This window comes from Ranitomeya imitator, chromosome 8 (genome assembly GCF_032444005.1).
Source record: "Ranitomeya imitator isolate aRanImi1 chromosome 8, aRanImi1.pri, whole genome shotgun sequence".
Lineage (NCBI taxonomy): Eukaryota > Metazoa > Chordata > Amphibia > Anura > Dendrobatidae > Ranitomeya > Ranitomeya imitator.
Genome location: NC_091289.1, coordinates 64415653 through 64441762, shown reverse-complemented (window position 1 = coordinate 64441762; position 26110 = coordinate 64415653). Strand labels below are relative to the sequence as shown.

The 26110-nt window shown below is 45.0% G+C and overlaps 1 long non-coding RNA gene across 1 annotated transcript in view; it reads right to left on the bottom strand.

Annotated features, from left to right (window-relative positions):
* The window catches only part of LOC138647120 (uncharacterized), a 41480-nt gene extending 18803 nt beyond the window's left edge, over positions 1 to 22677 (bottom strand). Inside the window, exons 1-2 of the long non-coding RNA XR_011314886.1 lie at positions 22562 to 22677; positions 13654 to 13760 (exon numbers count right to left, since the gene is read on the bottom strand). This is a non-coding gene — a long non-coding RNA (uncharacterized lncRNA). The remainder of the gene's footprint in view (positions 1 to 13653; positions 13761 to 22561) is intronic.
* Between the last annotated feature and the right edge of the window lie 3433 nt (positions 22678 to 26110).

Here is a 26110-nt window from a genome sequence, read left to right as displayed (position 1 = left end):
CACTGCACCACCAGGTTTAAGGTGTGAGCCAGGCAAGGAATGTGTTGCAGTTGGGAAAGGGCGATGGCAGCCATGAAATTCCTTCCGTTATCACTCATTACCTTGCCTGCCTCAAGATCTACAGTGCCCAGCCACGATTGCGTTTCTTTCTGCAAGAACTCGGACAGAACTTCCGCGGTGTGTCTGTTGTCGCCCAAACACTTCATAGCCAATACAGCCTGCTGACGCTTGCCAGTAGCTGCCCCATAATGGGACACCTGGTGTGCAACAGTGGCAGCTGCGGATGGAGTGGTTGTGCGACTGCGGTGTGTGGATGAGCTCTCGCTTCTGCAGGAGGACAAGGAGGAGGAGGAGGGGCGAACGGCTACAGCCAACTGTTTCCTAGACCGTGGGCTAGACAGGGCTGTCCCAATATTGCTGTCCCCTGTGGACCCTGCATCCACCACATTCACCCAGTGTGCCGTGATGGACACGTAACGTCCTTGGCCATGCCTACTGGTCCATGCATCTGTTGTCAGGTGCACCTTTGTACTCACAGATTGCCTGAGTGCATGGACGATGCGCTCTTTAACATGCTGGTGGAGAGCTGGGATGGCTTTTCTCGAAAAGAAGTGTCGACTGGGTAGCGTGGTTCAGCGTAGTCCATCAGGGCTTTGAAAGCTTCGCTTTCAACTAACCGGTAAGGCATCATCTCTAACGAGATTATGTCTAGCTATGTGGGCGTTCAAACCCTGTGTACGCGGATGCGAGGATGAGTACTTCCTTTTTCTAACGAGAGTCTCATGTAGGGTGAGCTGGACTGGAGAGCTGGAGATCGTAGAACTAGCGGGGATGCCGGTGGACATGGCAGACTGAGAGACGGTTGGAGACGGTATTCTTGCCGGTGCCCTAGATGCAGTGTTTCCTACTACGAAACTGGTGATTCCCTGACCCTGACTGCTTTGGCCTGGCAACGAAACATGCACAGATACTGCAGGTGGTGCGGAAAATGGTGGACTTACAGTGACGGAAGGGATGTAACATAGTAACATAGTAACATAGTTAGTAAGGCCGAAAAAAGACATTTGTCCATCCAGTTCAGCCTATATTCCATCATAATAAATACCCAGATCTACGTCCTTCTACAGAACCTAATAATTGTATGATACAATATTGTTCTGCTCCAGGAAGACATCCAGGCCTCTCTTGAACCCCTCGACTGAGTTCGCCATCACCACCTCCTCAGGCAAGCAATTCCAGATTCTCACTGCCCTAACAGTAAAGAATCCTCTTCTATGTTGGTGGAAAAACCTTCTCTCCTCCAGACGCAAAGAATGCCCCCTTGTGCCCGTCACCTTCCTTGGTATAAACAGATCCTCAGCGAGATATTTGTATTGTCCCCTTATATACTTATACATGGTTATTAGATCGCCCCTCAGTCGTCTTTTTTCTAGACTAAATAATCCTAATTTCGCTAATCTATCTGGGTATTGTAGTTCTCCCATCCCCTTTATTAATTTTGTTGCCCTCCTTTGTACTCTCTCTAGTTCCATTATATCCTTCCTGAGCACCGGTGCCCAAAACTGGACACAGTACTCCATGTGCGGTCTAACTAGGGATTTGTACAGAGGCAGTATAATGCTCTCATCATGTGTATCCAGACCTCTTTTAATGCACCCCATGATCCTGTTTGCCTTGGCAGCTGCTGCCTGACACTGGCTGCTCCAGGTAAGTTTATCATTAACTAGGATCCCCAAGTCCTTCTCCCTGTCAGATTTACCCAGTGGTTTCCCGTTCAGTGTGTAATGGTGATATTGATTCCCTCTTCCCATGTGTATAACCTTACATTTATCATTGTTAAACCTCATCTGCCACCTTTCAGCCCAAGTTTCCAACTTATCCAGATCCATCTGTAGCAGAATACTATCTTCTCTTGTATTAACTGCTTTACATAGTTTTGTATCATCTGCAAATATCGATATTTTACTGTGTAAACCTTTTACCAGATCATTAATGAATATGTTGAAGAGAACAGGTCCCAATACTGACCCCTGCGGTACCCCACTGGTCACAGCGACCCAGTTAGAGACTATACCATTTATAACCACCCTCTGCTTTCTATCACTAAGCCAGTTACTAACCCATTTACACACATGTTCCCCCAGACCAAGCATTCTCATTTTGTGTACCAACCTCTTGTGCGGCACGGTATCAAACGCTTTGGAAAAATCGAGATATACCACGTCCAATGACTCACCGTGGTCCAGCCTATAGCTTACCTCTTCATAAAAACTGATTAGATTGGTTTGACAGGAGCGATTTCTCATAAACCCATGCTGATATGGAGTTAAACAGTTATTCTCATTGAGATAATCCAGAATAACATCCCTCAGAAACCCTTCAAATATTTTACCAACAATAGAGGTTAGACTTACTGGCCTATAATTTCCAGGTTCACTTTTAGAGCCCTTTTTGAATATTGGCACCACATTTGCTATGCGCCAGTCCTGCGGAACAGAACCTGTCGCTATAGAGTCACTAAAAATAAGAAATAATGGTTTATCTATTACATTACTTAGTTCTCTTAGTACTCGTGGGTGTATGCCATCCGGACCCGGAGATTTATCTATTTTAATCTTATTTAGCCGGTTTCGCACCTCTTCTTGGGTTAGATTGGTGACCCTTAATATAGGGTTTTCATTGTTTCTTGGGATTTCACCTAGCATTTCATTTTCCACCGTGAATACCGTGGAGAAGAAGGTGTTTAATATGTTAGCTTTTTCCTCGTCATCTACAACCATTCTTTCCTCACTATTTTTTAAGGGGCCTACATTTTCAGTTTTTATTCTTTTACTATTGATATAGTTGAAGAACAGTTTGGGATTAGTTTTACTCTCCTTAGCAATGTGCTTCTCTGTTTCCTTTTTGGCAGCTTTAATTAGTTTTTTAGATAAAGTATTTTTCTCCCTATAGTTTTTTAGAGCTTCAATGGTGCCATCCTGCTTTAGTAGTGCAAATGCTTTCTTTTTACTGTTAATTGCCTGTCTTACTTCTTTGTTTAGCCACATTGGGTTTTTCCTATTTCTAGTCCTTTTATTCCCACAAGGTATAAATCGCTTACACTGCCTATTTAGGATGTTCTTAAACATTTCCCATTTATTATCTGTATTCTTATTTCTGAGGATATTGTCCCAGTCTACCAGATTAAGGGCATCTCTAAGCTGTTCAAACTTTGCCTTCCTAAAGTTCAATGTTTTTGTGACTCCCTGACAAGTCCCCCTAGTGAAAGACAGGTGAAACTGCACAATATTGTGGTCGCTATTTCCTAAATGCCCGACCACCTGCAGATTTGTTATTCTGTCAGGTCTATTAGATAGTATTAGGTCTAAAAGTGCTGCTCCTCTGGTTGGATTCTGCACCAATTGTGAAAGATAATTTTTCTTGGTTATTAGCAGAAACCTGTTGCCTTTATGGGTTTCACAGGTTTCTGTTTCCCAGTTAATATCCGGGTAGTTAAAGTCCCCCATAACCAGGACCTCATTATGGGTTGCAGCTTCATCTATCTGCTTTAGAAGTAGACTTTCCATGCTTTCTGTTATATTTGGGGGTTTGTAACAGACCCCAATGAGAATTTTGTTACCATTTTTCCCTCCATTAATTTCAACCCATATGGACTCGACATCCTCATTCCCTTCGCTAATATCCTCCCTTAAAGTGGACTTTAGACAAGACTTTACATAGAGACAAACCCCTCCTCCTCTCCGATTTTTACGATCCTTTCTAAACAGACTGTAACCCTGTAAGTTGACTGCCCAGTCATAGCTTTCATCTAACCATGTCTCGGTTATTCCCACTATGTCAAAGTTACCTGTAGATATTTCTGCTTCTAGTTCTTCCATCTTGTTTGTCAGGCTTCTGGCGTTTGCGAGCATGCAGTTTAGAGGATTTTGTTTTGTTCCAATCTCCTCACTGTGGATTGTTTTAGAAATGTTCTTACCTCCCTTCAGAGTATGTTTTCCTGGGTCGTCTTTGTTCGAGTCTAGCGTTGCTGACTAGCTTCATTGTCCGAGGGTGCTACAACCTTAAGGGACGTTTGGTAGTTAGTCCAGGCTTGCAAATTGTTGTGAATTCTGTGGCTGAATTCACTCCTGTGGTCACAAGTGGTACTGCAGCTTCTGAGCTTCCTCCCTCAGGTGTTCTGGTGAGCTCATTAACTGCTTCATTACTTAACTCCGCCTGATGCTGCTATCCTTGCTCCTTGTCAATGTTTCAGTGTTGGATCTGAGCTTCTCCTGATTGTTCCTGTGACCTGCTGCTCTGTATAGCTAAGTGCTTTTTGCTTTTTTGTTGCTTTTTTTCTGTCCAGCTTGTCTTTTGTTTTGCTGGAAGCTCTGAGATGCAAAGGGTGTACCGCCGTGCCATTAGTTCGGCACGGTGGGTTTTTTTTTGCCCCCTTTGCGTGGTTTTGCTTTAGGGTTTTTTGTAGACTGCAAAGTTCGCTTTACTGTCCTCGCTCTGTCCTAGAATATCGGGCCCCACTTTGCTGAATCTATTTCATCCCTACGTTTTGTCTTTTCATCTTACTCACAGTCATTATATGTGGGGGGCTGCCTTTTCCTTTGGGGAATTTCTCTGGGGCAAGTCAGGCCTATTTTTCTATCTTCAGGCTAGCTAGTTTCTTAGGCTGTGCCGAGTTGCCTAGGTAGTTGTTAGGCGCAATCCACAGCCGCTTTTAGTTGTGTTTAGGATAGGATCAGGTGTGCAGTCTACAGAGTTTCCACGTCTCAGAGCTCGTTCTTGTATTTTTGGGTATTTGTCAGATCACTGTGTGCGCTCTGATCGCTAAGCACACTGTGTTTCTGGATTGCCTTCATAACACCTGTCATTAGCAAACATAACAGTACAAGGAGCCCAACTAATGATTCTCAATAGAGGGAAAGAAAAAGTTCTGACATCATTTTTTTTTTTTTTTTCTGCTCTGTGTTCACTTTTTTTTTTCCCCTAGACATTTGGGTGATTCTGGACACAGGTGTGGACATGGATATTCAGGGTCTGTGCTCTTCAATGGATAATCTCGTTATAAATGTACAAAAAATTCAAGATACTATTGATCAGAAATCTATGTTAGAACCAAGAATTCCTATTCCTGATTTGTTTTTTGGAGATAGAACTAAGTTTCTAAGTTTCAAAGATAATTGTAAGCTATTTCTGGCCTTGAAACCTCATTCTTCTGGTAATCCTATTCAACAGGTTTTGATTATTATTTCTTTTTTGCGCGGCGACCCTCAAGACTGGGCATTTTCTCTTGCGCCAGGAGACCCTGCATTGAGTAGTGTCGATGCGTTTTTCCTGGCGCTCGGATTGCTGTACGATGAGCCTAATTCAGTGGATCAGGCTGAGAAAAATTTGCTGGCTTTGTGCCAGGGTCAGGATGATATAGAAGTATATTGTCAGAAATTTAGGAAATGGTCAGTACTCACTCAGTGGAATGAATCTGCGCTGGCAGCTTTGTTCAGAAAGGGTCTCTCTGAGGCTCTTAAGGATGTCATGGTGGGATTTCCTATGCCTGCTGGTTTGAATGAGTCTTTGTCTTCGGCCATTCAGATCGGTCGACGCTTGCGCGAGCGTAAATCTGTGCACCATTTGGCGGTACTGCCTGAGGTTAAACCTGAGCCTATGCAGTGCGATAGGACTATGACTAGAGTTGAACGGCAGGAATACAGACGTCTGAATGGTCTGTGTTTCTACTGTGGTGATTCCACTCATGCTATTTCTGATTGTCCTAAGCGCACTAAGCGGTCCGCTAGGTCTGCCGTCATTGGTACTGTACAGTCCAAATTCTTTCTGTCCATTACCTTGATATGCTCTTTGTCGTCGTTTTCTGTCATGGCGTTTGTGGATTCGGGCGCTGCCCTGAATCTGATGGATTTGGATTATGCTAAACGTTGTGGGTTTTTCTTGGAGCCTTTGCGGTGTCCTATTCCATTGAGAGGAATTGATGCTACACCTTTGGCCAAGAATAAACCTCAGTACTGGGCCCAGCTGACCATGTGCATGGCTCCTGCACATCAGGAAGTTATTCGCTTTCTGGTGTTGCATAATCTGCATGATGTGGTCGTGTTGGGGTTGCCATGGCTACAAACCCATAATCCAGTATTGGATTGGAATTCCATGTCGGTATCCAGCTGGGGTTGTCAGGGGGTACATGGTGATGTTCCATTTTTGTCGATTTCGTCATCCACCCCTTCTGAGGTCCCAGAGTTCTTGTCTGATTATCAGGATGTATTTGAAGAGCCCAAGTCCGATGCTCTACCTCCGCATAGGGATTGTGATTGTGCTATCAATTTGATTCCTGGTAGTAAATTCCCTAAAGGTCGATTATTTAATTTATCCGTGCCCGAACACGCCGCTATGCGCAGTTATGTGAAGGAATCCCTGGAGAAGGGACATATTCGCCCATCGTCATCACCACTGGGAGCAGGGTTCTTCTTTGTAGCCAAGAAGGATGGTTCGCTGAGACCGTGTATTGATTACCGCCTTCTTAATAAGATCACTGTTAAATTTCAGTATCCCTTGCCATTGTTATCTGACTTGTTTGCTCGGATTAAGGGGGCTAGTTGGTTCACTAAGATAGATCTTCGTGGTGCGTATAATCTGGTGAGAATCAGGCAAGGAGATGAATGGAAAACTGCATTCAATACGCCCGAGGGTCATTTTGAGTATCTAGTGATGCCGTTCGGACTTGCCAATGCTCCATCTGTGTTTCAGTCTTTTATGCATGACATCTTCCGTGAGTATCTGGATAAATTCCTGATTGTTTACTTGGATGACATTTTGATCTTCTCAGATGATTGGGAGTCTCATGTGAAGCAGGTCAGAATGGTTTTTCAGGTCCTGCGTGCTAACTCTTTGTTTGTGAAGGGATCAAAGTGTCTCTTCGGTGTGCAGAAAGTTTCATTTTTGGGGTTCATCTTTACCCCTTCTACTATCGAGATGGATCCAGTTAAGGTCCAAGCCATCCAGGATTGGATTCAGCCGACATCTCTGAAAAGTCTGCAAAAGTTCCTGGGCTTTGCTAATTTTTATCGTCGCTTCATCTGTAATTTTTCTAGCATTGCCAAACCATTGACCGATTTGACCAAGAAGGGTGCTGATTTGGTTAATTGGTCTTCTGCTGTGGAAGCTTTTCAGGAGTTGAAGCGTCGTTTTTGTTCTGCCCCTGTGTTGTGTCAGCCAGATGTTTCTCTTCCGTTCCAGGTCGAGGTTGATGCTTCTGAGATTGGAGCAGGGGCGGTTTTGTCACAGAGAGGTTCTGATTGCTCAGTGATGAAACCATGTGCTTTCTTTTCCAGGAAGTTTTCGCCCGCTGAGCGTAATTATGATGTGGGCAATCGAGAGTTGCTGGCCATGAAGTGGGCATTCGAGGAGTGGCGTCATTGGCTTGAAGGAGCTAAGCATCGCGTGGTGGTATTGACTGATCATAAGAACTTGACTTATCTCGAGTCTGCCAAGCGCTTGAATCCTAGACAGGCCCGTTGGTCGTTATTTTTTGCCCGCTTCGACTTTGTGATTTCGTACCTTCCGGGCTCTAAAAATGTGAAGGCGGATGGTCTGTCTAGGAGTTTTGTGAATGACTCTCCGGGTTTATCAGAGCCAGCGGGTATCCCCAAGGAAGGAGTCATTGTGTCTGCCATCTCCCCTGATTTGCGGCGGGTGCTGCAAAAATTTCAGGCTAATAAACCTGATCGTTGTCCAGCAGAGAAACTGTTCGTCCCTGATAGGTGGACTAGTAAAGTTATCTCTGAACTTCATTGTTCGGTGTTGGCTGGTCATCCTGGAATCTTTGGTACCAGAGAGTTAGTGGCTAGATCCTTCTGGTGGCCATCTCTGTCACGGGATGTACGTACTTTTGTGCAGTCCTGTGGGATTTGTGCTAGGGCTAAGCCCTGCTGTTCTCGTGCCAGTGGGTTGCTTTTGCCCTTGCCGGTCCCAAAGAGGCCTTGGACACATATTTCGATGGATTTCATTTCTGACCTTCCCGTTTCTCAAAAGATGTCAGTCATTTGGGTGGTCTGTGATCGCTTTTCTAAAATGGTCCATCTGGTGCCCTTGGCTAAATTGCCTTCCTCCTCTGATTTGGTACCTTTGTTCTTTCAGCATGTGGTTCGGTTGCATGGCATTCCTGAGAATATTGTTTCTGACAGAGGTTCCCAGTTTGTTTCAAGGTTTTGGCGAGCCTTTTGTGGTAGGATGGGCATTGACCTATCCTTTTCCTCGGCTTTCCATCCTCAGACTAATGGCCAGACCGAACGAACCAATCAGACCTTGGAAACATATCTGAGATGTTTTGTTTCTGCAGACCAGGATGATTGGGTGTCCTTTTTGCCGTTGGCTGAGTTCGCCCTTAATAATCGGGCCAGCTCGGCTACCTTGGTTTCTCCATTTTTTTGCAATTCTCGGTTCCATCCTCGTTTCTCTTCAGGACAGGTTGAGTCTTCGGACTGTCCTGGTGTGGATTCTGTGGTGGATAGGTTGCAGCAGATCTGGACTCAGGTAGTGGACAATTTGATCTTGTCCCAGGAGAAAGCTCAACTTTTCGCTAATCGTAGACGCCGTGTGGGTCCCCGACTTCGTGTTGGGGATCTGGTTTGGTTATCTTCTCGTCATATTCCTATGAAGGTTTCCTCTCCTAAATTTAAACCTCGTTTTATTGGTCCGTATAGGATTTCTGAGGTTCTCAATCCTGTGTCTTTTCGTTTGACCCTCCCAGACTCCTTTTCCATACATAATGTATTCCATAGGTCGTTGTTGCGGAGATACGTGGCACCTATGGTTCCATCTGTTGAGCCTCCTGCCCCGGTTTTGGTGGAGGGGGAATTGGAGTATATTGTGGAGAAGATTTTGGATTCTCGTGTTTCTAGACGGAAACTCCAGTATCTGGTTAAATGGAAGGGTTATGCTCAGGAAGATAATTCCTGGGTTTTTGCCTCTGATGTTCATGCTTCCGATCTTGTTCGTGCCTTTCATGCGGCTCATCCTGGTCGGCCTGGGGGCTCTGGTGAGGGTTCGGTGACCCCTCCTCAAGGGGGGGGTACTGTTGTGAATTCTGTGGCTGAATTCACTCCTGTGGTCACAAGTGGTACTGCAGCTTCTGAGCTTCCTCCCTCAGGTGTTCTGGTGAGCTCGTTAACTGCTTCATTACTTAACTCCGCCTGATGCTGCTATCCTTGCTCCTTGTCAATGTTTCAGTGTTGGATCTGAGCTTCTCCTGATTGTTCCTGTGACCTGCTGCTCTGTATAGCTAAGTGCTTTTTGCTTTTTTGTTGCTTTTTTTCTGTCCAGCTTGTCTTTTGTTTTGCTGGAAGCTCTGAGATGCAAAGGGTGTACCGCCGTGCCGTTAGTTCGGCATGGTGGTTTTTTTTTTGCCCCCTTTGCGTGGTTTTGCTTTAGGGTTTTTTGTAGACTGCAAAGTTCGCTTTACTGTCCTCGCTCTGTCCTAGAATATCGGGCCCCACTTTGCTGAATCTATTTCATCCCTACGTTTTGTCTTTTCATCTTACTCACAGTCATTATATGTGGGGGGCTGCCTTTTCCTTTGGGGAATTTCTCTGGGGCAAGTCAGGCCTATTTTTCTATCTTCAGGCTAGCTAGTTTCTTAGGCTGTGCCGAGTTGCCTAGGTAGTTGTTAGGCGCAATCCACAGCCGCTTTTAGTTGTGTTTAGGATAGGATCAGGTGTGCAGTCTACAGAGTTTCCACGTCTCAGAGCTCGTTCTTGTATTTTTGGGTATTTGTCAGATCACTGTGTGCGCTCTGATCGCTAAGCACACTGTGTTTCTGGATTGCCTTCATAACACCTGTCATTAGCAAACATAACAGCAAATGCATGGTGGTTAAATGTCTATGCATGCAACTTGTATTTAGACTTTTCAGATTCTGACCTCTGCTTAAGGTATTTGAACATTTTTGACAGATGACTTTGCGCTGATCAATTGGATGTTGTTTAAAAAAATGCCAGACTGCACTCTTTCTAGCATCGGATACCTTTTCAGGCATTGCAGACTGAGCTTCTTTAACCGGATGGCCACGCTGTCCTCCAACTGGTTTTGGCTTTGCCACGCGTTTTGGGCCAGATACGGGCCCGGCAGATGGAACCTGTTGCGATGTTGATGACTGCTGCGGCCCCTCCTGCTCCGCTTCAGAACTACTGCCGCCTGCACCCTGTTCCCCCAATGGCTGCCAATCGGGGTCAACAACTGGGTCATCTATGACCTCCTCTTCTATCTCATGTGCAACTTCGTCTGTGTTACCGTGTAAGCCGGTGGTATAGCGTTTGTGACGGGGCACCATAGTCTCATCAGGGTCTGATTCTGGATCAGTACACTGCGAGGGCAATGTGGTGGTCTGAGTCAAAGGAACAGCATAGTAATCTGGCTGTGGCTGTGCATCTGTGCACTCCATGTCCGATTCAACTTGTAATGGGCATGGCCTGTTAACTGTTTCACTTTCTAACCCAGGAACGCTATGTGTAAAGAGCTCCATGGAGTAACCCGTTGTGTCGCTTGACGCATCCTTCTCTGTTGTTGTTTTTGCTGAACAGGACAATGGAGCGACTTGTCCCTGAGCATGAACATCCACTAACGACGCACTGCTTTTACATTTACCAGTTTCAGAAGAGGAGGCAAAAGAGCTAGAGGCTGAGTCAGCAAGGAAAGCCAAAACTTGCTCTTGCTGCTCCGGCTTTAAAAGCAGTTTTCCTACTCCCAGAAAAGGGAGCGTTCGAGGCCTTGTGTAGCCAGACGATGAACCTGGCTCCACAGCTCGAGACTTAGGTGCTATATTGTTTTTCCCACGACCACCTGATGCTCCACCACCACTACCATCATTACCAGCTGGCAATGAACGCCCAAGGCCATGACCTCTTCCAACAGACTTCTTCATTGTTTTAAAAACGTAACCAAAGTAACGGTATTTGTTACTGTAAAACAACTTACAAGGTGAACTCAAACTTCTGTAGGATTTAGATATCCCTTTATAGGTGGGTGAGACTGCAAGGAAAATCAGGCACAATGTTACACACTCGGTTTTCTGTGGCACAAAATGAGACAGATGCCACACACGCAGGACTGGCACTGAAGCACAAATGCCAATATTAATCTCCCTCTATTTTTTTTTTCAGGGAGAATTTAAAAACCAAAATAAAAAAAAACAGACACTAGGCTTTCTGTGGCCCACAATTTGAGAGAGATGGCACACACGACTGGCACTCAAGCACAAATGCCAATATTAATCTCCCATATTTTTTTTTAAAGGGAGAATTAAAAACCAAAAAAAAAGCAGTATTGCAGACACTAGGCTTTCTGTGGCCCACAATTTGAGAGAGATGCCACACACGCAGGACTGTCACTCAAGCACAAATGCCAATCTTAATCTCCCACTTTTTTTTTGTTTCTGGGAGAATTGTCAAGAAATCAGGCCCAGTATTACACACTAGGCTTTCTGTGCCCCAAAATTGGAGAGAGATGGCACACACAGGACTGGCACTCTAGCAGAAATGCCAATCTTAATCTCCCACTACTTTTTTTTGTTAGGGAGAATTGCCAAGAAATCAGGGCCAGTATTACACACTAGGCTTTCTGTGCCCCAAAATTGGAGAGGGATGGCACACACAAGACTGGCACTCTAGCAGAAATGCCAATCTTAATCTCCCACTACTTTTTTTTGTTAGGGAGAATTGCCAAGAAATCAGGGCCAGTATTACACACTAGGCTTTCTATGCCCCAAAATTGGAGAGAGATGGCACACACAGGACTGGCACTCTAGCAGAAATGCCAATCTTAATCTCCCACTACTTTTTTTTTGTTAGGGAGAATTGTCAAGAAATCAGGCCCAGTATTACACACTAGGCTTTCTGTGCCCCAAAATTGGAGAGAGATGGCACACACAGGACTGGCACTCTAGCAGAAACGCCAATCTTAATATCCCACTACATTTTTTTGTTAGGGAGAATTGCCAAGAAATCAGGCCCAGTGTTACACACTAGGCTTTCTGTGCCCCAAAATTGGAGAGAGATGGCACACACAGGACTGGCACTCTAGCAGAAATGCCAATCTTAATCTCCCACTATTTTTTTTTTAGGGAGAATTAGAAAAAAAAAACATGGACTGTCCTACAATTACTATCTCCCTGCAGTAATCTCAGCAAGGTATGGCAGGCAGCAATAACAAAGAGTGGACTGCTGCACAAATTAAATAAAAAGTGTGGACAAACAAACAAGATAGCTGTGCAGAAAGGAAGGAACAACAGGATTTGTGCTTTGAAAAAAGCAGTTGGTTTGCACAGCGTCGTACACACAGCAATGCAGCTATCAGGGAGCCTTCTAGGGCAGCCCAATGAGCTACAGCGCTGAGGAAAAAAAATGTAGCTTCCACTGTCCCTGCAAACAAAAGGTGGTGTTGGACAGTGGAAATCGCTACAGCACAAGCGGTTTGGGGGTTAATGGACCCTGCCTAACGCTATCCCTGCTTCTGACGAAGCGGCAGCAACCTCTCCCTATGCTCAGATCAGCAGCAGTAACATAGCGGAACGCCCCTTTATCGCCCCTGTGACGCCGCAGACAGCAAGCCAATCACTGCAATGCCCTTCTGTAAGATGGTGGGGACCAGGACCTATGTCATCACGCTGCCCACACTCTGCGTCCACCTTCATTGGCTGAGAAATGGCGCTTTTCGCGTAATTAAAATGCAACTTTGGCGCGAAAGTCGCGTACCGCATGGCCGACCCCACACAGGGATCGGGTCGGGTTTCATGAAACCCGACTGTGCCAAAAGTCAGCGACTTTTGAAAATGAACGATCCGTTTCGCTCAACCCTAATGCTAATTATGTAAAAATCATACAATGTGATTACCTGGATTTTTTTTAAAGGTTTTGTCTCACAGTGGAAGTGTACCTACAATAAATATTACAGACCTCTACATTCATTGTAGATGGGAAAACTTGCAAAATAGTCAGTCTAATACTTATTTTCCCACCTTATAGTAAAAATGTAATGAATATATATATATATATATATATATATATATATATATATATATATATATATATTTTAGCTTGGCAAATATTACTATAAATTTTGAGTGGATAGAGTTGTGGACACGAGCAGCTATCTCTCCATTAATTCTCCTGATGCAGTGGCAAGTTCCTATCTCATCAGGCAGGAAATGAGTTCTAGTTCAGGAAATAGGTGTGGGTTCCAGAAATGGGACCCAAATCAATTAGACATATTTGTTAAATGTCTAAAAGCAAATTTTAGCTGCTAGTAGTAAGAATGTGTAGCTTCAATATCCTGACCTACAATTGAGCATCAATTAAACTGTTTGACTTAAAATGGATTCTCAAATTATAACTTCCTTTATGGAGCAGCATTTACAGTTTTGAAACTTACAATCATTCCCTGCTGACCCAGTGGCTGCAGACAGACTGCTCTACATTGTAGCCATAGTCTATAGCACTGGAATGGGAAACACCAGTAACTTTTCTGATGTATTATAGGACTTAACTAACTTGGTATCGTATTATCTGGTTAAAATCTTTCTGTTGACTCTCAATTCTATTGTAATATGTATTCCTCATCTTTTAGCTGTCTAATGTTCTCTTTAACAATATGGAAGGATACAGCATAGGCGTTGAAACTGAACTCTTTGGAATACTGTTAATATTTTTCATAAGTTCTTGCATTACTGCTTTCTTAGCTGGATCATTTGGAATATGCTTGTCCTGTAACTATAAAACAGAAGGTAAAGCTACATATATGCAACAATATGTTGAATTAAATGTTTATAAAATGTAGATTTAACCCTTTAACTATCAAGGATGTAAGTAATATTTCATGACTTTAAACAATGCTCAACCCTAGATATATTATTTTTTAGGAAACATTGGGCAACTAAGAGCTTGTTAACATCACATTTTTTGCTTATATTTTTTGTGCAATTGGAAAACTCTTTTGACACACACACTTAACATGCTCCACCTCCCTGGATATTTCAAACATGTCCTCCACTGTGGACCACTGTTGAGGGGAGGAGAGGAATTCAGGGAAGCCTACCCCATTTATAACCATCCCTACTCAAACAGCGAGTGAGAAAGCCTCACATATAAGCTGGACCTCAACTCTCATGGAGCAGGAAGAGGAGAGGAAAAGACAGCAGACAAAAAGAAAGTGGCAGAGAAAGCCAAAAGTGGAGAAAGATGGCAAGCAGGGAAGTGAGAAAGCAAGGTAGGTGGATCGGGAGGAAGACATGGATCTGAAAAGGAGCAGGAAGGATGAGCAGGAGACCCGGTGTTCTAGAAAAGGAGATGAGAAATGTGAGAAATGTGTAGGTGGGATGCAAAATAATTGCACTATGTTGCACGATGATGACATTTGGGGGTGGTATTTTTTTTACTTAAACTGTACATTGAGGATATTATTTTTGTGATTGACACTCTGTGGATATTGCTTTTATATCTGCCACTATATATTATGTGGTTACTACTTTTGTGACTGATTCTCTATATGAGGTGCTTTTGTATATTAGTGTAACCCTGGTGGGTGTGGACTCACTGTGCCATCAGCCTCACTTACCCTGGAGGGGCGTTCCTAAGCGACTACCTGGTTTTTGTTAGAGCCTCTGGTGGTAGGTAGGTGATAGGTTTGGACATGGGTAGTTGCCAGGTACCACTCTAGGGCAGTCTCCGGGACTGCAACAGTTGGCCGGAGGGTCAGATACATGGTAAGAGGTACAGAAGGGCAAGACAGAGGCATAGTCAGAGGTGCGAAGTCGGGGCAGGCAGTCCAGGATTAATACACGAAGCCGATGTCGGGAATGGGAGGTCAAGCAGGACAGATAAACAAGCCGGGTCTTTAGCTAATGGGGTAGGAACCAACGTTCATCCTGGGAGTGCCCCCCATAGTCCCCTTCTTTCTCTTACCAGACCAGCGTATCATATTCATTTATGGCAGTAGAATCCTCACTTTCTTCATTTCTTGTCAATAGTCTCATCAGTTGTTTCAAATGTCCACCAGATGGTCCAATAAGCACACCAAAACCACATATATAAAACCGCATATATAAAGCTCTCTAATATCTCCCTGCTGTATGCTATAAATGAATATGACACACTTTCATGCATGCCATATTTTCCCTCTCTTTTTCCTTTTTTAGTGTTGTATTTTTTCTGTATTTTCTATAGGCCAGCCAAGGATGTCTAATGCTAAAAGAACATTTATGTTTTAATTCGTCTCACATATATAAGGACACTACATATCAATGAATAATGTTGATTGTGGGATGTCAGTAATTTACCACAAGCACTTTAGTACATAATATCTTTCACATAATAGTTTACAGCACTTTAGCAATAATACATTCAATCACACTGCCACAAGCAAAAATATATTGGTACATCACATAAGGCATTTCTCTTTCACACTATACTCACCAACACTTCACCATCACTTCACCTATTTTTTACATGCGCCATGTCTCGGGTTCCCTCTCGTCTCATCCCTTTCATTGTCCTGTCCATGCCTACGTGATGAGCAGCCTGACACCTGCCGCCTCACGTGACTATGACAGGGGTGTCTGAGGGGATGGGAGGAGATTGGATTCCGGAACAGGTGTGTGCCTACGCGTGGAAACAAAACATTTGATTGGCAGTTGTCCGATCATGTGACCAGAACTGTGCAGTATTTATTTCGGACAGCTGCCACACTTAAGCCACACCCCCTGAGGAAGCGACATAGACACGAAATGCGGGTTGGGGAACGAGGCCGCATTTCAGGCAGGATTGACAGATATAATGGGTAAATACTCCTCCTACTTGTTATACTTTTAATATACATAGCGTTCATCATAGATCTACTGGCACTTCTTGATAGACACTGGACTACTGCTCCCTTATTGGATGATTTTCCTACCACTATCTCACACAGAGTTCTATCTCAATTTAGAGGTACCAGTTGATATGTGTCTCTCATGAATTTCCAACACTGGACAAAACATCTTAGTTTTTCTCATTTTACCACCATGTCCTGACCTATTATCCGGCTTCTTTTTTCACCCGTGGATCAAATCACATTGTACTCATAAATTCTATATTGTTTATGTATTTTTTTATTATAATTTTTTGTATCAATATTCATTTTTAGTATATGATAATTATGACATGTAGAAATCAACTGCATGCACTGTAAACTGTAAAATGATGATTATTACAGTCAAAATCATAGGTATATATATATATATATATAAATTTCTCCAGCTTTTTTGGGGATAGCGATAATGTCTGTAAAACACTGTGGAATATGGTGGTGCTATATAAACGACTAAAAAAATAAAAACCACATCAATAGGGCAGTCATAAATTATTCAGACTGAATAATATGAGTAAAATGTCTAAATTCACTAATAAAGCCATACATTTGTTCTGAGGGTATGTGCACACGTTGCGGATTTGGCTGCGGATCCGCAGTGCACATGCTGCGTAAAATTCCGCAGCGTTTTACACCTGTTTCTATAATTGGAATCCGCAGGTGTAAAAAACGCAGATGAAATCCACACAAAATCCGCGGTAAATCCATAGAATCGGCGCGGAAAAATCCGCAATGGAATCCGCAATATGTGCAGTGACTTCTCCTTAGTGATCTATTTCACTACACCCTGTGTTAGAGGTACGGTATATTATCAAGATCAGTGACTTTCATAGGAAAACCTAATTTTAGCAAAGGTGAACCAAGCTCTTTTTCCACTTTCGAATAAACAAAATTTGCTGGGGAACTGCAATTAATCACAGCTTTTAGAGATGCACATTTTTCTAAATAAGATAAATGAACTGAACAGGAGAGTCGTAGGGGAATACTTGCGCATCCTGGAAGTTAATTTACTTTCTGCTATACAGAATGGTTGTCATTAAAGAGCCTAACAGCCTCAAAGAAAGATATTGGAGGAGAGTTCTAGAGCAGGCATGCACAACATGCGGCTCGTGGGCTGCATACTGCTCTTGGTGCGGCCTGCCGAAAGATATGTGGTCTGCAGAGAATGAGGAGAATTCAGTTCCCATCTTCCTGTGTTCAGCTGTATTTGTGTATTTTCTGATGCGCATTTGTGTTAAACGCCAGGACAGGGATAGAGCAGAGGAGTGCTCATCAGCCTCTTCCACGATGTGCAGCAGTGTGATGTGGTCATCATCACGCTGCTGCTGCAGTGCAGAGGAGCTGTGTGTGTGGGTGGGGGACATAACGAAGAGGAGCTTTGTGTGGGGGAGAATATGGCAAAGAGGAGCTGTGTGTGGGGGAGAATATGGCAAAGAGGAGCTGTGTGTGGGGGAGAATATGGCAAAGAGGATCTGTGTGTGGGAGAGAATATAGCAAAGAGGAGCTGTGTGTGGGAGAGAATATGGCAAAGAGGAGCTGTGTGGGGGAGAATATGATGAAAAGGAGCTGTGTGTGGGAGAGAATATGGCAAAGAGGAGCTGTGTGTGGGGGAGAATATGGCAAAGAGGAGCTGTGTGTGGGGGAGAATATGGCAAAGAGGAGCTGTGTGTGGGAGAGAATATAGCAAAGAGGAGCTGTGTGTGGGGGAGAATATGGCAAAGAGGAGCTATGTGTGGGAGAGAATATGGCAAAGAGGAGCTGTGTGTGGGAGAGAATATGGCAAAGAGGAGCTGTGTGTGGGGGAGAATATGGCAAAGAGGAGCTGTGTGTGGGAGAGAATATGGCAAAGAGGAGCTGTGTGTGGGGGAGAATATGATGAAAAGGAGCTGTGTGTGGGAGAGAATATGGCAAAGAGGAGCTGTGTGTGGGGGAGAATATGGCAAAGAGGAGCTGTGTGTGGGGGAGAATATGGCAAAGAGGAGCTATGTGTGGGAGAGAATATGGCAAAGAGGAGCTGTGTGTGGGAGAGAATATGGCAAAGAGGAGTTGTGTGTGGGGGAGAATATGGCAAAGAGGAGCTGTGTGTGGGAGAGAATATGGCAAAGAGGAGCTGTGTGTGGGGGAGAATATGATGAAAAGGAGCTGTGTGTGGGGGAGAATATGATGAAAAGGAGCTGTGTGTGGGAGAGAATATGGCAAAGAGGAGCTGTGTGTGGGGGAGAATATGGCAAAGAGGAGCTGTGTGTGGGGGAGAATATGGCAAAGAGGAGCTGTGTGTGGGAGAGAATATAGCAAAGAGGAGCTGTGTGTGGGAGAGAATATGGCAAAGAGGAGCTGTGTGTGGGGGAGAATATGATGAAGAGGAGCTGTGTGTGGGGGATAATATGGCAAAGAGGAGCTGTGTGTGGGGGAGAATATGGCAAAGAGGAGCTGTGTGTGGGAGAGAATATGGCAAAGAGGAGCTGTGTGTGGGGGAGAATATGATGAAGAGGAGCTGTGTGTGGGGGATAATATGGCAAAGAGGAGCTGTGTGTGGGGGAGAATATGGCAAAGAGGAGCTGTGTGTGGGGGAGAATATGGCAAAGAGGAGCTGTGTGTGGGGGAGAATATGGCAAAGAGGAGCTGTGTGTGGGGGAGAATATGGCAAAGAGGAGCTGTGTGTGGGGGAGAATATGGCAAAGAGGAGCTGTGTGTGGGGGAGAATATGGCAAAGAGGAGCTGTGTGTGGGGGAGAATATGGCAAAGAGGAGCTGTGTGTGGGAGAGAATATGGCAAAGAGGAGCTGTGTGTGGGAGAGAATATGGCAAAGAGGAGCTGTGTGTGGGGGAGAATATGATGAAGAGGAGCTGTGTGTGGGAGAGAATATGGCAAAGAGGAGCTGTGTGTGGGAGAGAATATGGCAAAGAGGAGCTGTGTGTGGGGGAGAATATGGCAAAGAGGAGCTGTGTGTGGGGGAGAATATGGCAAAGAGGAGCTGTGAGCTGTGTGTGGGAGAGAATATGGCAAAGAGGAGCTGTGTGTGGGAGAGAATATGGCAAAGAGGAGCTGTGTGTGGGGGAGAATATGGCAAAGAGGAGCTGTGTGTGGGGGAGAATATGGCAAAGAGGAGCTGTGAGCTGTGTGTGGGAGAGAATATGGCAAAGAGGAGCTGTGTGTGGGGGAGAATATGGCAAAGAGGAGCTGTGTATGGGGGAGAATATGGCAAAGAGGAGCTGTGTGTGGGGGAGAATATGGCAAAGAGGAGCTGTGTGTGGGGGAGAATATGGCAAAGAGAAGCTGTGTGTGGGGGAAAATATGATGAAAAGGAGCTGTGTGTGGGAGAAAATATGGCAAAGAGGAGCTGTGTGTGGGGGAGAATATGGCAAAGAGGAGCTGTGTGTGGGAGAGAATATGGCAAAGAGGAGCTGTGTGTGGGAGAGAATATGGCAAAGAGGAGCTGTGTGTGGGGGAGAATATGGCAAAGAGGAGCTGTGAGCTGTGTGTGGGAGAGAATATGGCAAAGAGGAGCTGTGTGTGGGGGAGAATATGGCAAAGAGGAGCTGTGTGTGGGAGAGAATATGGCAAAGAGGAGCTGTGTGTGGGGGAGAATATGGCAAAGAGGAGCTGTGTGTGGGGGAGAATATGGCAAAGAGGAGCTGTGAGCTGTGTGTGGGAGAGAATATGGCAAAGAGGAGCTGTGTGTGGGGGAGAATATGGCAAAGAGGAGCTGTGTGTGGGTGAGAATATGATGAAGAGGAGCTGTGTGTGGGGGAGAATATGGCAAAGAGGAGCTGTGTGTGGGGGAGAATATGGCAAAGAGGAGCTGTGTGTGGGGGAGAATATGATGAAGAGGAGCTGTGTGTGTCTGGGGAATATGATGAGAGGAGCTGTGTGTGGGGGGGAATATGGCAAAGAGGAGCTGTGTGTGGGGGAGAATATGGCAAAGAGGAGCTGTGTGGGGGAGAATATGATGAAAAGGAGCTGTGTGTGGGAGAGAATATGGCAAAGAGGAGCTGTGTGTGGGGGAGAATATGGCAAAGAGGAGCTGTGTGTGGGGGAGAATATGGCAAAGAGGAGCTGTGTGTGGGAGAGAATATAGCAAAGAGGAGCTGTGTGTGGGGGAGAATATGGCAAAGAGGAGCTATGTGTGGGAGAGAATATGGCAAAGAGGAGCTGTGTGTGGGAGAGAATATGGCAAAGAGGAGCTGTGTGTGGGGGAGAATATGGCAAAGAGGAGCTGTGTGTGGGAGAGAATATGGCAAAGAGGAGCTGTGTGTGGGGGAGAATATGATGAAAAGGAGCTGTGTGTGGGAGAGAATATGGCAAAGAGGAGCTGTGTGTGGGGGAGAATATGGCAAAGAGGAGCTGTGTGTGGGGGAGAATATGGCAAAGAGGAGCTATGTGTGGGAGAGAATATGGCAAAGAGGAGCTGTGTGTGGGAGAGAATATGGCAAAGAGGAGTTGTGTGTGGGGGAGAATATGGCAAAGAGGAGCTGTGTGTGGGAGAGAATATGGCAAAGAGGAGCTGTGTGTGGGGGAGAATATGATGAAAAGGAGCTGTGTGTGGGGGAGAATATGATGAAAAGGAGCTGTGTGTGGGAGAGAATATGGCAAAGAGGAGCTGTGTGTGGGGGAGAATATGGCAAAGAGGAGCTGTGTGTGGGGGAGAATATGGCAAAGAGGAGCTGTGTGTGGGAGAGAATATAGCAAAGAGGAGCTGTGTGTGGGAGAGAATATGGCAAAGAGGAGCTGTGTGTGGGGGAGAATATGATGAAGAGGAGCTGTGTGTGGGGGATAATATGGCAAAGAGGAGCTGTGTGTGGGGGAGAATATGGCAAAGAGGAGCTGTGTGTGGGAGAGAATATGGCAAAGAGGAGCTGTGTGTGGGGGAGAATATGATGAAGAGGAGCTGTGTGTGGGGGATAATATGGCAAAGAGGAGCTGTGTGTGGGGGAGAATATGGCAAAGAGGAGCTGTGTGTGGGGGAGAATATGGCAAAGAGGAGCTGTGTGTGGGGGAGAATATGGCAAAGAGGAGCTGTGTGTGGGGGAGAATATGGCAAAGAGGAGCTGTGTGTGGGGGAGAATATGGCAAAGAGGAGCTGTGTGTGGGGGAGAATATGGCAAAGAGGAGCTGTGTGTGGGGGAGAATATGGCAAAGAGGAGCTGTGTGTGGGAGAGAATATGGCAAAGAGGAGCTGTGTGTGGGAGAGAATATGGCAAAGAGGAGCTGTGTGTGGGGGAGAATATGATGAAGAGGAGCTGTGTGTGGGAGAGAATATGGCAAAGAGGAGCTGTGTGTGGGAGAGAATATGGCAAAGAGGAGCTGTGTGTGGGGGAGAATATGGCAAAGAGGAGCTGTGTGTGGGGGAGAATATGGCAAAGAGGAGCTGTGAGCTGTGTGTGGGAGAGAATATGGCAAAGAGGAGCTGTGTGTGGGAGAGAATATGGCAAAGAGGAGCTGTGTGTGGGGGAGAATATGGCAAAGAGGAGCTGTGTGTGGGGGAGAATATGGCAAAGAGGAGCTGTGAGCTGTGTGTGGGAGAGAATATGGCAAAGAGGAGCTGTGTGTGGGGGAGAATATGGCAAAGAGGAGCTGTGTATGGGGGAGAATATGGCAAAGAGGAGCTGTGTGTGGGGGAGAATATGGCAAAGAGGAGCTGTGTGTGGGGGAGAATATGGCAAAGAGAAGCTGTGTGTGGGGGAAAATATGATGAAAAGGAGCTGTGTGTGGGAGAAAATATGGCAAAGAGGAGCTGTGTGTGGGGGAGAATATGGCAAAGAGGAGCTGTGTGTGGGAGAGAATATGGCAAAGAGGAGCTGTGTGTGGGAGAGAATATGGCAAAGAGGAGCTGTGTGTGGGGGAGAATATGGCAAAGAGGAGCTGTGAGCTGTGTGTGGGAGAGAATATGGCAAAGAGGAGCTGTGTGTGGGGGAGAATATGGCAAAGAGGAGCTGTGTGTGGGAGAGAATATGGCAAAGAGGAGCTGTGTGTGGGGGAGAATATGGCAAAGAGGAGCTGTGTGTGGGGGAGAATATGGCAAAGAGGAGCTGTGAGCTGTGTGTGGGAGAGAATATGGCAAAGAGGAGCTGTGTGTGGGGGAGAATATGGCAAAGAGGAGCTGTGTGTGGGTGAGAATATGATGAAGAGGAGCTGTGTGTGGGGGAGAATATGGCAAAGAGGAGCTGTGTGTGGGGGAGAATATGGCAAAGAGGAGCTGTGTGTGGGGGAGAATATGATGAAGAGGAGCTGTGTGTGTCTGGGGAATATGATGAGAGGAGCTGTGTGTGGGGGGGAATATGATGAGAGGAGCTGTGTGTAGGGGGGAATATGACAAAGAGGAGCTGTGCTGTAGGGAGATATGATGAAGAGAAATTGTGGGGAGGGAATATGATGAAGAGGAGCTGTGAATAGGTGGAAGGGAAAGCAAGTCCCAGTTATTCAAAAGATAAACTGAAACATACTATTGTGGCTCAGCAGCATCTACAGTATAAGTGTGCCTTGAGTCCACTGTGAGAAAAGCACTATACAAATGTATGAGTGTTGTATTTGTAGTGTAGGGACAAAGGCAGAGAACTGTGCTCTGACGAGGAGGCCACAAAGTGTGAAAATGGTCTGAAATCCTCTATTAGGAAAAGGTAAATAAATTACAAGTAACAATTATAAGAAATTAATGTTAAATTCTAACCTGAAGCAAGAAAATTTGCAAATCCTGCAAAACAGTTTGCGGAAGGTCCATAAGTTTTAAATCTGCTGCCTCATCAAGAATTTGATCTATTTCATTTAGTGTAAGAATATTGCAGCTCTCATATTTCAGGAACTAAAGAAAGAAAAAGTTAAATATTTTCAAATACAGTAACAGTTCAAGTTTCATCTTATGTAGTATTTGGCACAAGTAAATCTATATATCTCTCTGTTTATTTATCCATATATACATGTACATTATTTATATATACATAGCTATTCTCCTGCATCTATAGGAAAAAATAGGAAAGATACTGCTTTAAAAACAATTAAAGGGGTATTCTCAAGTTCTTAAATTGATTTAATTAGCTAGCATGAATATAAGCAAGTTTGCGCAATTGCATTGCTTTTTCTATCTGTGATCATTCTCCTGCAATGAGAGCTTTTATTTTTTATAGTGTACAGCTGGTTTCCATGGAGCCTGGCCTCTATACCATGCACAAAAGTATGCAGTAATTACATTCCAGGAGATGGGTTAACTCTTAATATACTAGTTACCTCTCTCCAACTCATTGATTTCGATACAGCAGTTAGCTGTTACCTCCCCCTCCCTAACATTTTCCGAAGAGATATTATTATTATAGCGCCATTTGTTCCATGGCTCTTTACATGTGAAGAGGGGTATACATAATAAAAAATAAGTACAGTAATCTTAAACAATAAAAGTCATAACTGGTACAGAAGGAGAGAGGACACTGCCCGCCAGGACTCACAATCTACAAGGGATGGGTGAGGATACAAAAGGTGAGGGTAGAGCTGGTCGTGCAGCAGTTTGGTGGTTACTGCAGGTTATAGGCTTGTCGGGAGAGGTAGGTCTTCAGGTTTCTTTTGAAGGTTTCCATGGTAGTTGAGAGCCTTATATCTTGGGGTAGAGAATTACAGAGTAGAGGGGATGCGCTGGAGAAATCTTGTATGCGATTGTGGGAAGGGGAGATAAGAGGGGATTATCGAAGGAGATCTTATGAGGATCGGAGGTTGCATGCAGGTAAGTACTGGGAGACGAGGTCACAGATATATGGAGAAGATAGGTTGTGGATGATTTTTTATGTCATAGTTCGGCTTTTGAACTATAGTTTCTTGGTAATGAGGAGCCAGTGAAGCAACTGACAGAGGGGAAAGGCTGGGGAATAGTGGGGGATAGGTGGATTAGTCGGGCAGCAGAGTTTGGAATAGATTGGAGGGGTGCGAGAGTGTTAGAGGGGAGGCCACAAGGCAAGAGGTTGCAGTAGTCAAGGCAGGAGAAACTATCCATTATATATTTGTCTAAGGGTCACTTCTGTCTGTCTTTCTATCACAGATATTCATTGGTCGCGGCTTCTGTCTGTTATGGAATCCAAGTCACTGATTGGTCTCGGCAGCTGCCTGTCATGGCTGCCGCAACCAATCAGCGACGGCCACAGTCCGATTAGTCCCTCCCTACTCCCCTGCAGTCAGTGCCCGGCGCCCACTCCATACTCCCTGCAGTCACTGCTTACACAGGGTTAATGGCAGCGGTAACGGACCACGTTATGCCATGGGTAACTCACTCCGTTACTGCCGCTATTAACCCTGTGTGACCAAGTTTTTACTATTGATCCTGCCTATGCAGCATCAATAGTAAAAAGATCTAATGTTAAAAATAATTTAAAAAAATAAAAAATCATTATATACTCGCCTTTCGCGACACTCCGGTGACCGCTCCATGCAAGCGGCAGGTTCCGGTGCTAAGTATGGTATGCGACAAGGACCTGCCATGACGTCACGGTCATGTGACCGTGACGCCATCACAGGTCCTGCGCACCTGCGTGAGAAGGACCTGCCATGACGTCACGGTCATGTGACCACGACGTCATCACACCCTGGAACCGGAAGCTGCCGTGTGCACCGCGCACAGGCGACAGAACTACAAGGGGCCCTCGGATCGGAAGGTGAGTATAAGTTTATTTTTTATATTTTTTAACCTGTGACATATCTGGCTGGGCAATATACTACGTAGCTGGGCAATATACTAAGTGGCTCTGAGCTGTATACTACGTGGCTGGGCAATATACTATGTGGCTCTGTGCTGTATACTACATCGCTGTGCAATATACTATGTGGCTCTGTGCTGTATACTACGTCACTGGGCAATATATTATGTAACTGGGCAATATACTACGTGGTTGGGCAATATACTACGTGACTGGGCAATATACTGCGTCACTGGGCAATATACTACGTCACTGGGCAATATACTACGTGAATAGGCAATATACTACGTGAATAGGCAATATACTACGTAACTGGGCAATATACTACGTGGGCTGTGCAATATACTACGTGGGCTGTGCAATATACTACGTGGCTGTGCTGTATACTTCGTGACTGGGCAATATACTATGTGGGCAGTGCAATATACTATGTGGCTGGGCAATATACTATGTGGCTGGGCAATATACTATGTGGCTGGGCAATATACTATGTGGCTGGGCAATATACTACGTGGCTGGTCAATATACTACGTGGCCGTACAATATACTACGTGGCTGTGCAATATACTACGTGGACATGCATATTCTAGAATACCTGATGCGTTAGAATCGGGCCACCATCTAGTGTAATATATATATATATATATATATATATGTCTAAGGGGTACTTCCGTCTGTCTGTAACGGAAATCCCTTGTTGTTGATTGGTCACGGCCGACAGGCCGTGACCAATCAGTGTCGGGCACAGTCCGGCCGAGAATTAGTCCCTCCCTACTTCCGTCCAGTCAGTGCCTTGCACCCACTCCATACTCCCCTCCAGTCAGCGCTGACACAGGGTTAATGGCAGCGTTAACGGACCGCGTTATGCTGCAGGTAAAGCACTCCACTAACGCTGCTATTAACCCTGTGTGACCCACTCTTTACTATTGATGCAGCCTATGCAGCATCAATAGTAAAAAGATCTAATGTTAAAAATAATAAAAAAACCAAAAACCTGCTATTCTCACCTTCCGCCGTCCGCTGATGCGCGCGCGGTTGCCGCCAGCTTCCGTTCCCAGAGATGCATTGCGAAATTACCCAGAAGACTTAGCGGTCTCACGAGACCGCTAAGTCATCTGGGTAATTTTGCAATGCATTGCTGGGAACGGAAGCTGGCGGCAACAGCGCGCGCATCGGGGCAGCTTCGCTGGACGCCGGCAGGTGAGTATATAACTTTTTTATTTTAATAAAATATTAAATAAAATATTTAATGAGACCACCTTGACGATGGTTGATGGGCTCACACTATTTGGCCAAATTCTGTGCTAAGCGTCTCAAAAAAATTTTTTTTTCCTAATGTTCAAAAAGCCATGTTGCTATTCATATTTCATGTATTTCATATTTGACGTGTTTTGGCACGATAGAGTGCAACCTTTTTTTCTATATATATTTTTATTTTAATTATTTTTTTTTTAAGATATGGTGCCCTTACTGCTATAAACTACGTGGGCTGTGTAATATACTGCGTGGCTGCTATATACTATGTGGCCAGTGTTATATACTGC